The 16816-nt window shown below is 42.3% G+C and overlaps 1 protein-coding gene across 2 annotated transcripts in view; it reads left to right on the forward strand.

The window, feature by feature from the left end:
• Positions 1 to 16816, forward strand: part of DNAI7 (dynein axonemal intermediate chain 7) — a 70363-nt gene that overhangs the window by 18454 nt on the left and 35093 nt on the right. The gene's annotated exons all lie outside the window — the stretch shown is intronic.

Below are 16816 nucleotides of genomic sequence, written 5' to 3' on the forward strand. Positions count from 1 at the left end.
CTAGAGAGATACTGTACCTAGGTGGTGAATGATGTGCTGTACACATGTGACAGATACTGTACCTAGGTGGTGAATGATGTACTGTACACATGTGACAGATACTGTACCAAGGTGGTGAATGACGTACTGTACACATGTGACAGATACTGTACCTAGGTGGTGACTAATGTACTGTACACATGTGACAGATACTGTACCTAGGTGGTGAATGATTTACTGTACACTCACTAGAGAGATACTGTACCTAGGTGGTGAATGATGTACTGTGCACATGTGACAGATACTGTACCTAGGTGGTGAATGATGTACTGTACACATGTGACAGATACTGTACCTAGGTGGTGAATGATGTGCTGTACACATGTGACAGATACTGTACCTAGGTGGTGAATGATGTACTGTACACATGTGACAGATACTGTACCTAGGTGGTGAATTATGTACTGTACACATGTGACACATACTGTACTTAGGTGGTGAATGATGTACGGTACAAATGTGAGAGCCACTGTACCTAGGTGGTGAATGATGTACTGTACACATGTGACATATACTGTACCTAGGTGGTGAATGATTTACTGTAAACACACTAGAGAGATACTGTACCTAGGTGGTAAATGATGTACTGTACACATGTGAGAGATACTGTACCTAGGTGGTGAATGATGTACTGTACACATGTGACAGATACTGTACCTAGGTGGTGAATGATGTACTGTACACATGTGACAGATACTGTGCCTAGGTGGTGAATGATGTACTGTACACATGTGACAGATACTGTACCTAGGTGGTTAATGATTTACTGTAAACACACTAGAGAGATACTGTACCTAGGTGGTGAATGATGTACTGTACACATGCGAGAGATACTGTACCTAGGTGGTGAATGATGTACTGTACACATGTGACAGATACTGTACCTAGGTGGTGAATGATGTACTGTACACATGTGACAGATACTGTGCCTAGGTGGTGAATGATGTACTGTACACATGTGACAGATACTGTACCTAGGTGGTAAATGATGTACTGTACACATGTGACAGATACTGTACCTAGGTGGTGAATGATGTGACAGATACTGTACCTAGGTGGTGAATGATGTACTTTACACATGTGAGAGACACTGTACCTATGTGGTTAATGATTTACTGTACACATGTGACAGACACTGTACCTAGGTGGTGAATGATGTACTGTACACATGTGACAGATACTGTACCTTGGTGGTGAATGATGTACTGTAGACATGTGACAGATACTGTACCTAGGTGGTGAATGATGTGATGTACACTCACTAGAGAGATACTGTACCTAGGTGGTGAATGATGTACTGTACACATGTGACAGATACTGTACCTAGGTGGTGAATGATGTACTGTACACATGTGATAGTTACTGTACCTAGGTGGTGAATGATGTACTGTACACATGTGACAGATACTGTACCTAGGTGGTGAATAATGTACTGTACACATGTGACAGATTCTGTACCTAGGTGGTGAATGATGTGCTGTACACATGTGACAGATTCTGTACCTAGGTGGTGAATGATGTGCTGTACACATGTGACAGATACTGTACCTAGGTGGTGAATGATGTACTGTACACATGTGACAGATACTGTACCTAGGTGGTGAATAATGTACTGTACACATGTGACAGATACTGTACCTAGGTGGTGAATGATTTACTGTACACTCACTAGAGAGATACTGTACCTAGGTGGTGAATGATGTACTGTACGCATGTGACAGATACTGTACCTAGGTAGTGAATGATGTACTGTACACATGTGACATATACTGTACCTAGGTGGTGAATGATGTGCTGTACACGTGTGACAGATACTGTACCTAGGTGGTGAATGATGTACGGTACAAATGTGAGAGCCACTGTACCTAGGTGGTGAATGATGTACTGTACACATGTGACATATACTGTACCTAGGTGGTGAATGATTTACTGTAAACACACTAGAGAGATAATGTACCTAGGTGGTGAATGATGTACTGTACACATGTGACAGATACTGTACCTAGGTGGTCAATGATGTGCTGTACACATGTGACAGATACTGTACCTAGGTGGTGAATGCTGTACTGCACACATGTGAGAGACACTGTACCTAGGTGGTGAATGATGTACTGTACACATGTGACAGATACTGCACCTAAGTGGTGAATGATGTACTGTACACATGTGACAGATACTGTATCTAGGTGGTGAATGATGTGCTGTACACATGTGACAGATACTGTACCTAGGTGGTGAATGCTGTACTGTACACATGTGACAGATACTGTATCTAGGTGGTGAATGATGTACTGTACACATGTGACAGATACTATACCTAGGTGGTGAATGATGTGCTGTACACATGTGACAGATACTGTACCTAGGTGGTGAATGATGTGCTGTACACATGTGACAGATACTGTACCTAGGTGGTGAATGATGTACTGTACACATGTGACAGATACTGTACCTAGGTGGTGAATGATGTACTGTACACATGTGACAGATACTGTACCTAGGTGGTGAATAATGTACTGTACACATGTGACAGATACTGTACCTAGGTGGTGAATGATTTACTGTACACTCACTAGAGAGATACTGTACCTAGGTGGTGAATGATGTACTGTACACACGTGACAGATACTGTACCTAGGTGGTGAATGATGTACTGTACACATGTGACAGATACTGTACTTAGGTGGTGAATGATGTACTGTACACATGTGACAGATACTGTACCTAGGTGGTGAATGCTGTACTGTACACATGTGACAGATACTGTACCTAGGTGGTGAATGATGTACTGTACACATGTGACAGATACTGTACCTAGGTGGTGAATGATGTACTGTACACATGTGACAGACACTGTACCTAGGTGGTGAATGATGTACTGTACACATGTGAGAGACACTGTACCTAGGTGGTGAATGATGTGCTGTACACATGTGACAGATACTGTACCTAGGTGGTGAATGATGTACTGTACACATGTGACAGATACTGTACCTAGGTGGTGAATGATGTACTGTACACATGTGACAGATACTGTACCTAGGTGGTGAATGATGTGCTGTACACATGTGACAGATACTGTACCTAGGTGGTGAATGATGTACTGTACACATGTGACAGATACTGTACCTAGGTGGTGAATTATGTACTGTACACATGTGACACATACTGTACTTAGGTGGTGAATGATGTACGGTACAAATGTGAGAGCCACTGTACCTAGGTGGTGAATGATGTACTGTACACATGTGACATATACTGTACCTAGGTGGTGGGTGATTTACTGTAAACACACTAGAGAGATACTGTACCTAGGTGGTGAATGATGTACTGTACACATGTGACAGATACTGTACCTAGGTGGTGAATGATGTACTGTACACATGTGACAGATACTGTACCTAGGTGGTGAATGATGTACTGTACACATGTGACAGATACTGTGCCTAGGTGGTGAATGATGTACTGTACACATGTGACAGATACTGTACCTAGGTGGTTAATGATTTACTGTAAACACACTAGAGAGATACTGTACCTAGGTGGTGAATGATGTACTGTACACATGCGAGAGATACTGTACCTAGGTGGTGAATGATGTACTGTACACATGTGACAGATACTGTACCTAGGTGGTGAATGATGTACTGTACACATGTGACAGATACTGTGCCTAGGTGGTGAATGATGTACTGTACACATGTGACAGATACTGTACCTAGGTGGTAAATGATGTACTGTACACATGTGACAGATACTGTACCTAGGTGGTGAATGATGTACTGTACACATGTGACAGATACTGTACCTAGGTGGTGAATGATGTACTGTACACATGTGACAGATACTGTACCTAGGTGGTTAATGATTTACTGTAAACACACTAGAGAGATACTGTACCTAGGTGGTGAATAATGTACTGTACACATGCGAGAGATACTGTACCTAGGTGGTGAATGATGTACTGTACACATGTGACAGATACTGTACCTAGGTGGTGAATGATGTACTGTACACATGTGACAGATACTGTGCCTAGGTGGTGAATGATGTACTGTACACATGTGACAGATACTGTACCTAGGTGGTAAATGACGTACTGTACACATGTGACAGATACTGTACCTAGGTGGTGAATGATGTACTGTACACATGTGACAGATACTGTACCTAGGTGGTGAATGATGTACTGTACACATGTGACAGATACTGTACCTAGGTGGTGAATGATGTGACAGATACTGTACCTAGGTGGTGAATGATGTACTTTACACATGTGAGAGACACTGAACCTATGTGGTTAATGATTTACTGTACACATGTGACAGACACTGTACCTAGGTGGTGAATGATGTACTGTACACATGTGACAGATACTGTACCTTGGTGGTGAATGATGTACTGTAGACATGTGACAGATACTGTACCTAGGTGGTGAATGATGTACACTCACTAGAGAGATACTGTACCTAGGTGGTGAATGATGTACTGTACACATGTGACAGATACTGTACCTAGGTGGTGAATGATGTACTGTACACATGTGACAGATACTGTACCTAGGTGGTGAATAATGTACTGTACACATGTGACAGATACTGTACCTAGGTGGTGAATGATGTGCTGTACACATGTGACAGATACTGTACCTAGGTGGTGAATGATGTACTGTACACATGTGACAGATACTGTACCTAGGTGGTGAATAATGTACTGTACACATGTGACAGATACTGTACCTAGGTGGTGAATGATTTACTGTACACTCACTAGAGAGATACTGTACCTAGGTGGTGAATGATGTACTGTACACATGTGACAGATACTGTACCTAGGTGGTGAATGATGTACTGTACACATGTGACAGATACTGTACCTAGGTGGTGAATGATGTACTGTACACATGTGACAGATACTGTACCTAGGTGGTGAATAATGTACTGTACACATGTGACAGATACTGTACCTAGGTGGTGAATGATGTACTGTACACATGTGACAGATACTGTACCTAGGTGGTGAATGATGTGCTGTACACATGTGACAGATACTGTACCTAGGTGGTGAATGATGTACTGTACACATGTGACAGATACTGTACCTAGGTGGTGAATGATGTACTGTACACATGTGACAGATACTGTACCTAGGTGGTGAATGATGTACTGTACACATGTGACAGATACTGTACCTAGGTGGTGAATGATGTACTGTACACATGTGACAGATACTGTACCTAGGTGGTGAATGATGTACTGTACACATGTGACAGATACTGTACCTAGGTGGTGAATGATGTGCTGTACACATGTGACAGATACTGTACCTAGGTGGTGAATGATGTGCTGTACACATGTGACAGATACTGTACCTAGTTGGTGAATGATGTACTGTACACATGTGACAGATACTGTACCTAAGTGGTGAATGATGTGCTGTACACATGTGACAGATACTGTACCTAGGTGGTGAATGATGTGCTGTACACATGTGACAGATACTGTACCTAGGTGGTGAATGATGTACTGTACACATGTGACATATACTGTACCTAGGTGGTGAATGATGTGCTGTACACATGTGACAGATACTGTACCTAGGTGGTGAATGATGTACTGTACACATGTGAGAGACACTGTACCTAGGTGGTGAATGCTGTACTGTACACATGTGACAGATACTGTACCTAGGTGGTGAATGATGTGACAGATACTGTACCTAGGTGGTGAATGCTGTACTGTGCACATGTGACAGATACTGTACCTATGTGGTGAATGATTTACTGTACACATGTGACAGACACTGTACCTAGGTGGTGAATGATGTACTGTACACATGTGAGAGATACTATACCTTGGTGGTGAATGATGTACTGTAGACATGTGACAGATACTGTACCTAGGTGGTGAATGATGTACTGTACACACACTAGAGAGAAACTGTACCTAGGTGGTGAATGATGTGCTGTACACATGTGACAGATACTGTACCTAGGTGGTGAATGATGTACTGTACACATGTGACAGATACTGTACCTAGGTGGTGAATAATGTACTGTACACATGTGACAGATACTGTACCTAGGTGGTGAATGATTTACTGTACACTCACTAGAGAGATACTGTACCTAGGTGGTGAATGATGTACTGTACACATGTGACAGATACTGTACCTAGGTGGTGAATGATGTACTGTACACATGTGACAGATACTGTACCTAGGTGGTGAATGATGTAATGTACACATGTGACAGATACTGTACCTAGGTGGTGAATTATGTACTGTACACATGTGACACATACTGTACTTAGGTGGTGAATGATGTACGGTACAAATGTGAGAGCCACTGTACCTAGGTGGTGAATGATGTACTGTACACATGTGACATATACTGTACCTAGGTGGTGAATGATTTACTGTAAACACACTAGAGAGATACTGTACCTAGGTGGTGAATGATGTACTGTACACATGTGAGAGATACTGTACCAAGGTGGTGGATGATGTACTGTACACATGACAGATACTGTACCTAGGTGGTGAATGATGTGCTGTACACATGTGACAGATACTGTACCTAGGTGGTGAATGATGTACTGTACACATGTGACAGATACTGTACCTAGGTGGTGAATGATGTACTGTACACATGTGACATATACTGTACCTAGGTGGTGAATGATTTACTGTAAACACACTAGACAGATACTGTACCTAGGTGGTGAATGATGTACTGTACACATGTGAGAGATACTGTACCTAGGTGGTGAATGATGTACTGTACACATGTAACAGATACTGTACCTAGGTGGTGAATGATGTACTGTACACATGTGACAGATACTGTACCTAGGTGGTGAATGATGTACTGTACACATGTGACATATACTGTACCTAGGTGGTGAATGATGTGCTGTACACATGTGACAGATACTGTACCTAGGTGGTGAATGATGTACTGTACACATGTGAGAGACACTGTACCTATGTGGTGAATGCTGTACTGTACACATGTGACAGATACTGTACCTAGGTGGTGAATGATGTGACAGATACTGTACCTAGGTGGTGAATGCTGTACTGTGCACATGTGACAGATACTGTACCTATGTGGTGAATGATTTACTGTACACATGTGACAGACACTGTACCTAGGTGGTGAATGATGTACTGTACACATGTGAGAGATACTATACCTTGGTGGTGAATGATGTACTGTAGACATGTGAAAGATACTGTACCTAGGTGGTGAATGATGTACTGTACACACACTAGAGAGATATTGTACCTAGGTGGTGAATGATGTGCTGTACACATGTGACAGATACTGTACCTAGGTGGTGAATGATGTACTGTACACATGTGACAGATACTGTACCTAGGTGGTGAATGACGTACTGTACACATGTGACAGATACTGTACCTAGGTGGTGAATAATGTACTGTACACATGTGACAGATACTGTACCTAGGTGGTGAATGATTTACTGTACACTCACTAGAGAGATACTGTACCTAGGTGGTGAATGATGTACTGTACACATGTGACATATACTGTACCTAGGTGGTGAATGATTTACTGTAAACACACTAGAGAGATACTGTACCTAGGTGGTGAATGATGTACTGTACACATGTGACAGATACTGTACCTAGGTGGTGAATGATGTACTGTACACATGTGACAGATACTGTACCTAGGTGGTGAATGATGTACTGTACACATGTGACAGATACTGTGCCTAGGTGGTGAATGATGTACTGTACACATGTGACAGATACTGTACCTAGGTGGTTAATGATTTACTGTAAACACACTAGAGAGATACTGTACCTAGGTGGTGAATGATGTACTGTACACATGCGAGAGATACTGTACCTAGGTGGTGAATGATGTACTGTACACATGTGACAGATACTGTACCTAGGTGGTGAATGATGTACTGTACACATGTGACAGATACTGTGCCTAGGTGGTGAATGATGTACTGTACACATGTGACAGATACTGTACCTAGGTGGTAAATGATGTACTGTACACATGTGACAGATACTGTACCTAGGTGGTGAATGATGTACTGTACACATGTGACAGATACTGTACCTAGGTGGTGAATGATGTACTGTACACATGTGACAGATACTGTACCTAGGTGGTTAATGATTTACTGTAAACACACTAGAGAGATACTGTACCTAGGTGGTGAATGATGTACTGTACACATGCGAGAGATACTGTACCTAGGTGGTGAATGATGTACTGTACACATGTGACAGATACTGTACCTAGGTGGTGAATGATGTACTGTACACATGTGACAGATACTGTGCCTAGGTGGTGAATGATGTACTGTACACATGTGACAGATACTGTACCTAGGTGGTAAATGATGTACTGTACACATGTGACAGATACTGTACCTAGGTGGTGAATGATGTACTGTACACATGTGACAGATACTGTACCTAGGTGGTGAATGATGTACTGTACACATGTGACAGATACTGTACCTAGGTGGTGAATGATGTGACAGATACTGTACCTAGGTGGTGAATGATGTACTTTACACATGTGAGAGACACTGAACCTATGTGGTTAATGATTTACTGTACACATGTGACAGACACTGTACCTAGGTGGTGAATGATGTACTGTACACATGTGACAGATACTGTACCTTGGTGGTGAATGATGTACTGTAGACATGTGACAGATACTGTACCTAGGTGGTGAATGATGTACACTCACTAGAGAGATACTGTACCTAGGTGGTGAATGATGTACTGTACACATGTGACAGATACTGTACCTAGGTGGTGAATGATGTACTGTACACATGTGACAGATACTGTACCTAGGTGGTGAATAATGTACTGTACACATGTGACAGATACTGTACCTAGGTGGTGAATGATGTGCTGTACACATGTGACAGATACTGTACCTAGGTGGTGAATGATGTACTGTACACATGTGACAGATACTGTACCTAGGTGGTGAATAATGTACTGTACACATGTGACAGATACTGTACCTAGGTGGTGAATGATTTACTGTACACTCACTAGAGAGATACTGTACCTAGGTGGTGAATGATGTACTGTACACATGTGACAGATACTGTACCTAGGTGGTGAATGATGTACTGTACACATGTGACAGATACTGTACCTAGGTGGTGAATGATGTGCTGTACACATGTGACAGATACTGTACCTAGGTGGTGAATGCTGTACTGTACACATGTGACAGATACTGTACTTAGGTGGTGAATGATGTACGGTACAAATGTGAGAGCCACTGTACCTAGGTGGTGAATGATGTACTGTACACATGTGACATATACTGTACCTAGGTGGTGAATGATTTACTGTAAACACACTAGAGAGATAATGTACCTAGGTGGTGAATGATGTGCTGTACACATGTGACAGATGCTGTACCTAGGTGGTGAATGCTGTACTGTACACATGTGAGAGACACTGTACCTAGGTGGTGAATGATGTACTGTACACATGTGACAGATACTATACCTAGGTGGTGAATGATGTACTGTACACATGTGACAGATACTGTGCCTAGGTGGTGAATGATGTACTGTACTGTACACATGTGACAGATACTGTACCTAAGTGGTGAATGATGTACTGTACACATGTGACAGATACTGTAGCTAGGTGGTGAATGATGTACTGTACACACGTGACAGATACTGTATCTAGGTGGTGAATGATGTGCTGTACACATGTGACAGATACTGTACCTAGGTGGTGAATGCTGTACTGTACACATGTGACAGATACTGTATCTAGGTGGTGAATGATGTACTGTACACATGTGACAGATACTATACCTAGGTGGTGAATGATGTGCTGTACACATGTGACAGATACTGTACCTAGGTGGTGAATGATGTGCTGTACACATGTGACAGATACTGTACCTAGGTGGTGAATGATGTACTGTACACATGTGACAGATACTGTACCTAGGTGGTGAATGATGTACTGTACACATGTGACAGATACTGTACCTAGGTGGTGAATGATGTACTGTACACATGTGACAGATACTGTACCTAAGTGGTGAATGATGTGCTGTACACATGTGACAGATACTGTACCTAGGTGGTGAATGATGTACTGTACACATGTGACAGATACTGTACCTAGGTGGTGAATGATGTACTGTACACATGTGACAGATACTGTACCTAGGTGGTGAATGATGTACTGTACACATGTGACATATACTGTACCTAGGTGGTGAATGATGTGCTGTACACATGTGACAGATACTGTACCTAGGTGGTGAATGATGTACTGTACACATGTGAGAGACACTGTACCTATGTGGTGAATGCTGTACTGTACACATGTGACAGATACTGTACCTAGGTGGTGAATGATGTGACAGATACTGTACCTAGGTGGTGAATGCTGTACTGTGCACATGTGACAGATACTGTACCTATGTGGTGAATGATTTACTGTACACATGTGACAGACACTGTACCTAGGTGGTGAATGATGTACTGTACACATGTGAGAGATACTATACCTTGGTGGTGAATGATGTACTGTAGACATGTGACAGATACTGTACCTAGGTGGTGAATGATGTACTGTACACACACTAGAGAGATACTGTACCTAGGTGGTGAATGATGTGCTGTACACATGTGACAGATACTGTACCTAGGTGGTGAATGATGTACTGTACACATGTGACAGATACTGTACCTAGGTGGTGAATGACGTACTGTACACATGTGACAGATACTGTACCTAGGTGGTGACTAATGTACTGTACACATGTGACAGATACTGTACCTAGGTGGTGAATGATTTACTGTACACTCACTAGAGAGATACTGTACCTAGGTGGTGAATGATGTACTGTGCACATGTGACAGATACTGTACCTAGGTGGTGAATGATGTACTGTACACATGTGACAGATACTGTACCTAGGTGGTGAATGATGTGCTGTACACATGTGACAGATACTGTACCTAGGTGGTGAATGATGTACTGTACACATGTGACAGATACTGTACCTAGGTGGTGAATTATGTACTGTACACATGTGACACATACTGTACTTAGGTGGTGAATGATGTACGGTACAAATGTGAGAGCCACTGTACCTAGGTGGTGAATGATGTACTGTACACATGTGACATATACTGTACCTAGGTGGTGAATGATTTACTGTAAACACACTAGAGAGATACTGTACCTAGGTGGTAAATGATGTACTGTACACATGTGAGAGATACTGTACCTAGGTGGTGAATGATGTACTGTACACATGTGACAGATACTGTACCTAGGTGGTGAATGATGTACTGTACACATGTGACAGATACTGTGCCTAGGTGGTGAATGATGTACTGTACACATGTGACAGATACTGTACCTAGGTGGTTAATGATTTACTGTAAACACACTAGAGAGATACTGTACCTAGGTGGTGAATGATGTACTGTACACATGCGAGAGATACTGTACCTAGGTGGTGAATGATGTACTGTACACATGTGACAGATACTGTACCTAGGTGGTGAATGATGTACTGTACACATGTGACAGATACTGTGCCTAGGTGGTGAATGATGTACTGTACACATGTGACAGATACTGTACCTAGGTGGTAAATGATGTACTGTACACATGTGACAGATACTGTACCTAGGTGGTGAATGATGTGACAGATACTGTACCTAGGTGGTGAATGATGTACTTTACACATGTGATAGACACTGTACCTATGTGGTTAATGATTTACTGTACACATGTGACAGACACTGTACCTAGGTGGTGAATGATGTACTGTACACATGTGACAGATACTGTACCTTGGTGGTGAATGATGTACTGTAGACATGTGACAGATACTGTACCTAGGTGGTGAATGATGTGATGTACACTCACTAGAGAGATACTGTACCTAGGTGGTGAATGATGTACTGTACACATGTGACAGATACTGTACCTAGGTGGTGAATGATGTACTGTACACATGTGACAGTTACTGTACCTAGGTGGTGAATGATGTACTGTACACATGTGACAGATACTGTACCTAGGTGGTGAATAATGTACTGTACACATGTGACAGATTCTGTACCTAGGTGGTGAATGATGTGCTGTACACATGTGACAGATACTGTACCTAGGTGGTGAATGATGTACTGTACACATGTGACAGATACTGTACCTAGGTGGTGAATAATGTACTGTACACATGTGACAGATACTGTACCTAGGTGGTGAATGATTTACTGTACACTCACTAGAGAGATACTGTACCTAGGTGGTGAATGATGTACTGTACACATGTGACAGATACTGTACCTAGGTAGTGAATGATGTACTGTACACATGTGACATATACTGTACCTAGGTGGTGAATGATGTGCTGTACACATGTGACAGATACTGTACCTAGGTGGTGAATGATGTACGGTACAAATGTGAGAGCCACTGTACCTAGGTGGTGAATGATGTACTGTACACATGTGACATATACTGTACCTAGGTGGTGAATGATTTACTGTAAACACACTAGAGAGATAATGTACCTAGGTGGTGAATGATGTACTGTACACATGTGACAGATACTGTACCTAGGTGGTCAATGATGTGCTGTACACATGTGACAGATACTGTACCTAGGTGGTGAATGCTGTACTGCACACATGTGAGAGACACTGTACCTAGGTGGTGAATGATGTACTGTACACATGTGACAGATACTGCACCTAAGTGGTGAATGATGTACTGTACACATGTGACAGATACTGTATCTAGGTGGTGAATGATGTGCTGTACACATGTGACAGATACTGTACCTAGGTGGTGAATGCTGTACTGTACACATGTGACAGATACTGTATCTAGGTGGTGAATGATGTACTGTACACATGTGACAGATACTATACCTAGGTGGTGAATGATGTGCTGTACACATGTGACAGATACTGTACCTAGGTGGTGAATGATGTGCTGTACACATGTGACAGATACTGTACCTAGGTGGTGAATGATGTACTGTACACATGTGACAGATACTGTACCTAGGTGGTGAATGATGTACTGTACACATGTGACAGATACTGTACCTAGGTGGTGAATAATGTACTGTACACATGTGACAGATACTGTACCTAGGTGGTGAATGATTTACTGTACACTCACTAGAGAGATACTGTACCTAGGTGGTGAATGATGTACTGTACACACGTGACAGATACTGTACCTAGGTGGTGAATGATGTACTGTACACATGTGACAGATACTGTACTTAGGTGGTGAATGATGTACTGTACACATGTGACAGATACTGTACCTAGGTGGTGAATGCTGTACTGTACACATGTGACAGATACTGTACCTAGGTGGTGAATGATGTACTGTACACATGTGACAGATACTGTGCCTAGGTGGTGAATGATGTACTGTACACATGTGACAGATACTGTACCTAGGTGGTAAATGATGTACTGTACACATGTGACAGATACTGTACCTAGGTGGTGAATGATGTGACAGATACTGTACCTAGGTGGTGAATGATGTACTTTACACATGTGATAGACACTGTACCTATGTGGTTAATGATTTACTGTACACATGTGACAGACACTGTACCTAGGTGGTGAATGATGTACTGTACACATGTGACAGATACTGTACCTTGGTGGTGAATGATGTACTGTAGACATGTGACAGATACTGTACCTAGGTGGTGAATGATGTGATGTACACTCACTAGAGAGATACTGTACCTAGGTGGTGAATGATGTACTGTACACATGTGACAGATACTGTACCTAGGTGGTGAATGATGTACTGTACACATGTGACAGTTACTGTACCTAGGTGGTGAATGATGTACTGTACACATGTGACAGATACTGTACCTAGGTGGTGAATAATGTACTGTACACATGTGACAGATTCTGTACCTAGGTGGTGAATGATGTGCTGTACACATGTGACAGATACTGTACCTAGGTGGTGAATGATGTACTGTACACATGTGACAGATACTGTACCTAGGTGGTGAATAATGTACTGTACACATGTGACAGATACTGTACCTAGGTGGTGAATGATTTACTGTACACTCACTAGAGAGATACTGTACCTAGGTGGTGAATGATGTACTGTACACATGTGACAGATACTGTACCTAGGTAGTGAATGATGTACTGTACACATGTGACATATACTGTACCTAGGTGGTGAATGATGTGCTGTACACATGTGACAGATACTGTACCTAGGTGGTGAATGATGTACGGTACAAATGTGAGAGCCACTGTACCTAGGTGGTGAATGATGTACTGTACACATGTGACATATACTGTACCTAGGTGGTGAATGATTTACTGTAAACACACTAGAGAGATAATGTACCTAGGTGGTGAATGATGTACTGTACACATGTGACAGATACTGTACCTAGGTGGTCAATGATGTGCTGTACACATGTGACAGATACTGTACCTAGGTGGTGAATGCTGTACTGCACACATGTGAGAGACACTGTACCTAGGTGGTGAATGATGTACTGTACACATGTGACAGATACTGCACCTAAGTGGTGAATGATGTACTGTACACATGTGACAGATACTGTATCTAGGTGGTGAATGATGTGCTGTACACATGTGACAGATACTGTACCTAGGTGGTGAATGCTGTACTGTACACATGTGACAGATACTGTATCTAGGTGGTGAATGATGTACTGTACACATGTGACAGATACTATACCTAGGTGGTGAATGATGTGCTGTACACATGTGACAGATACTGTACCTAGGTGGTGAATGATGTGCTGTACACATGTGACAGATACTGTACCTAGGTGGTGAATGATGTACTGTACACATGTGACAGATACTGTACCTAGGTGGTGAATGATGTACTGTACACATGTGACAGATACTGTACCTAGGTGGTGAATAATGTACTGTACACATGTGACAGATACTGTACCTAGGTGGTGAATGATTTACTGTACACTCACTAGAGAGATACTGTACCTAGGTGGTGAATGATGTACTGTACACACGTGACAGATACTGTACCTAGGTGGTGAATGATGTACTGTACACATGTGACAGATACTGTACTTAGGTGGTGAATGATGTACTGTACACATGTGACAGATACTGTACCTAGGTGGTGAATGCTGTACTGTACACATGTGACAGATACTGTACCTAGGTGGTGAATGATGTACTGTACACATGTGACAGATACTGTACCTAGGTGGTGAATGATGTACTGTACACATGTGACAGACACTGTACCTAGGTGGTGAATGATGTACTGTACACATGTGAGAGACACTGTACCTAGGTGGTGAATGATGTGCTGTACACATGTGACAGATACTGTACCTAGGTGGTGAATGATGTACTGTACACATGTGACAGATACTGTACCTAGGTGGTGAATGATGTACTGTACACATGTGACAGATACTGTACCTAGGTGGTGAATGATGTACTGTACACATGTGACAGATACTGTACCTAGGTGGTGAATGATGTGCTGTACACATGTGACAGATACTGTACCTAGGTGGTGAATGATGTGCTGTACACATGTGACAGATACTGTACCTAGGTGGTGAATGATGTACTGTACACATGTGACAGATACTGTACCTAGGTGGTGAATGATGTACTGTACACATGTGACAGATACTGTACCTAGGTGGTGAATGATGTACTGTACACATGTGAGAGATACTGTACCTAGGTGGTGAATGATGTACTGTACACATGTGAGAGACACTGTACCTAGGTGGTGAATGATGTGCTGTACACATGTGACAGACACTGTACCTAGGTGGTGAATGATGTGCTGTACACATGTGACAGATACTGTACCTAGGTGGTGAATGATGTACTGTACACATGTGACAGATACTGTACCTAGGTGGTGAATGATGTACTGTACACATGTGAGAGACACTGTACCTAGGTGGTGAATGATGTGCTGTACACATGTGACAGATACTGTACCTAGGTGGTGAATGATGTGCTGTACACATGTGACAGATACTGTACCTAGGTGGTGAATGATGTGCTGTACACATGTGACAGATACTGTACCTAGGTGGTGAATGATGTACTGTACACATGTGACAGATACTGTACCTAGGTGGTGAATGATGTACTGTACACATGTGACAGATACTGTACCTAGGTGGTGAATGATGTACTGTACACATGTGAGAGATACTGTACCTAGGTGGTGAATGATGTACTGTACACATGTGAGAGACACTGTACCTAGGTGGTGAATGATGTGCTGTACACATGTGACAGACACTGTACCTAGGTGGTGAATGATGTGCTGTACACATGTGACAGATACTGTACCTAGGTGGTGAATGATGTACTGTACACATGTGACAGATACTGTACCTAGGTGGTGAATGATGTACTGTACACATGTGAGAGACACTGTACCTAGGTGGTGAATGATGTGCTGTACACATGTGACAGATACTGTACCTAGGTGGTGAATGATGTGCTGTACACATGTGACAGATACTGTACCTAGGTGGTGAATGATGTGCTGTACACATGTGACAGATACTGTACCTAGGTGGTGAATGATGTGCTGTACACATGTGACAGATACTGTACCTAGGTGGTGAATGATGTACTGTACACATGTGACAGATACTGTACCTAGGTGGTGAATGATGTACTGTACACATGTGACAGATACTGTATCTAGGTGG

The sequence above is a fragment of the Pseudophryne corroboree genome, chromosome 6 (genome assembly GCF_028390025.1).
Source record: "Pseudophryne corroboree isolate aPseCor3 chromosome 6, aPseCor3.hap2, whole genome shotgun sequence".
Taxonomy (NCBI): domain Eukaryota; kingdom Metazoa; phylum Chordata; class Amphibia; order Anura; family Myobatrachidae; genus Pseudophryne; species Pseudophryne corroboree.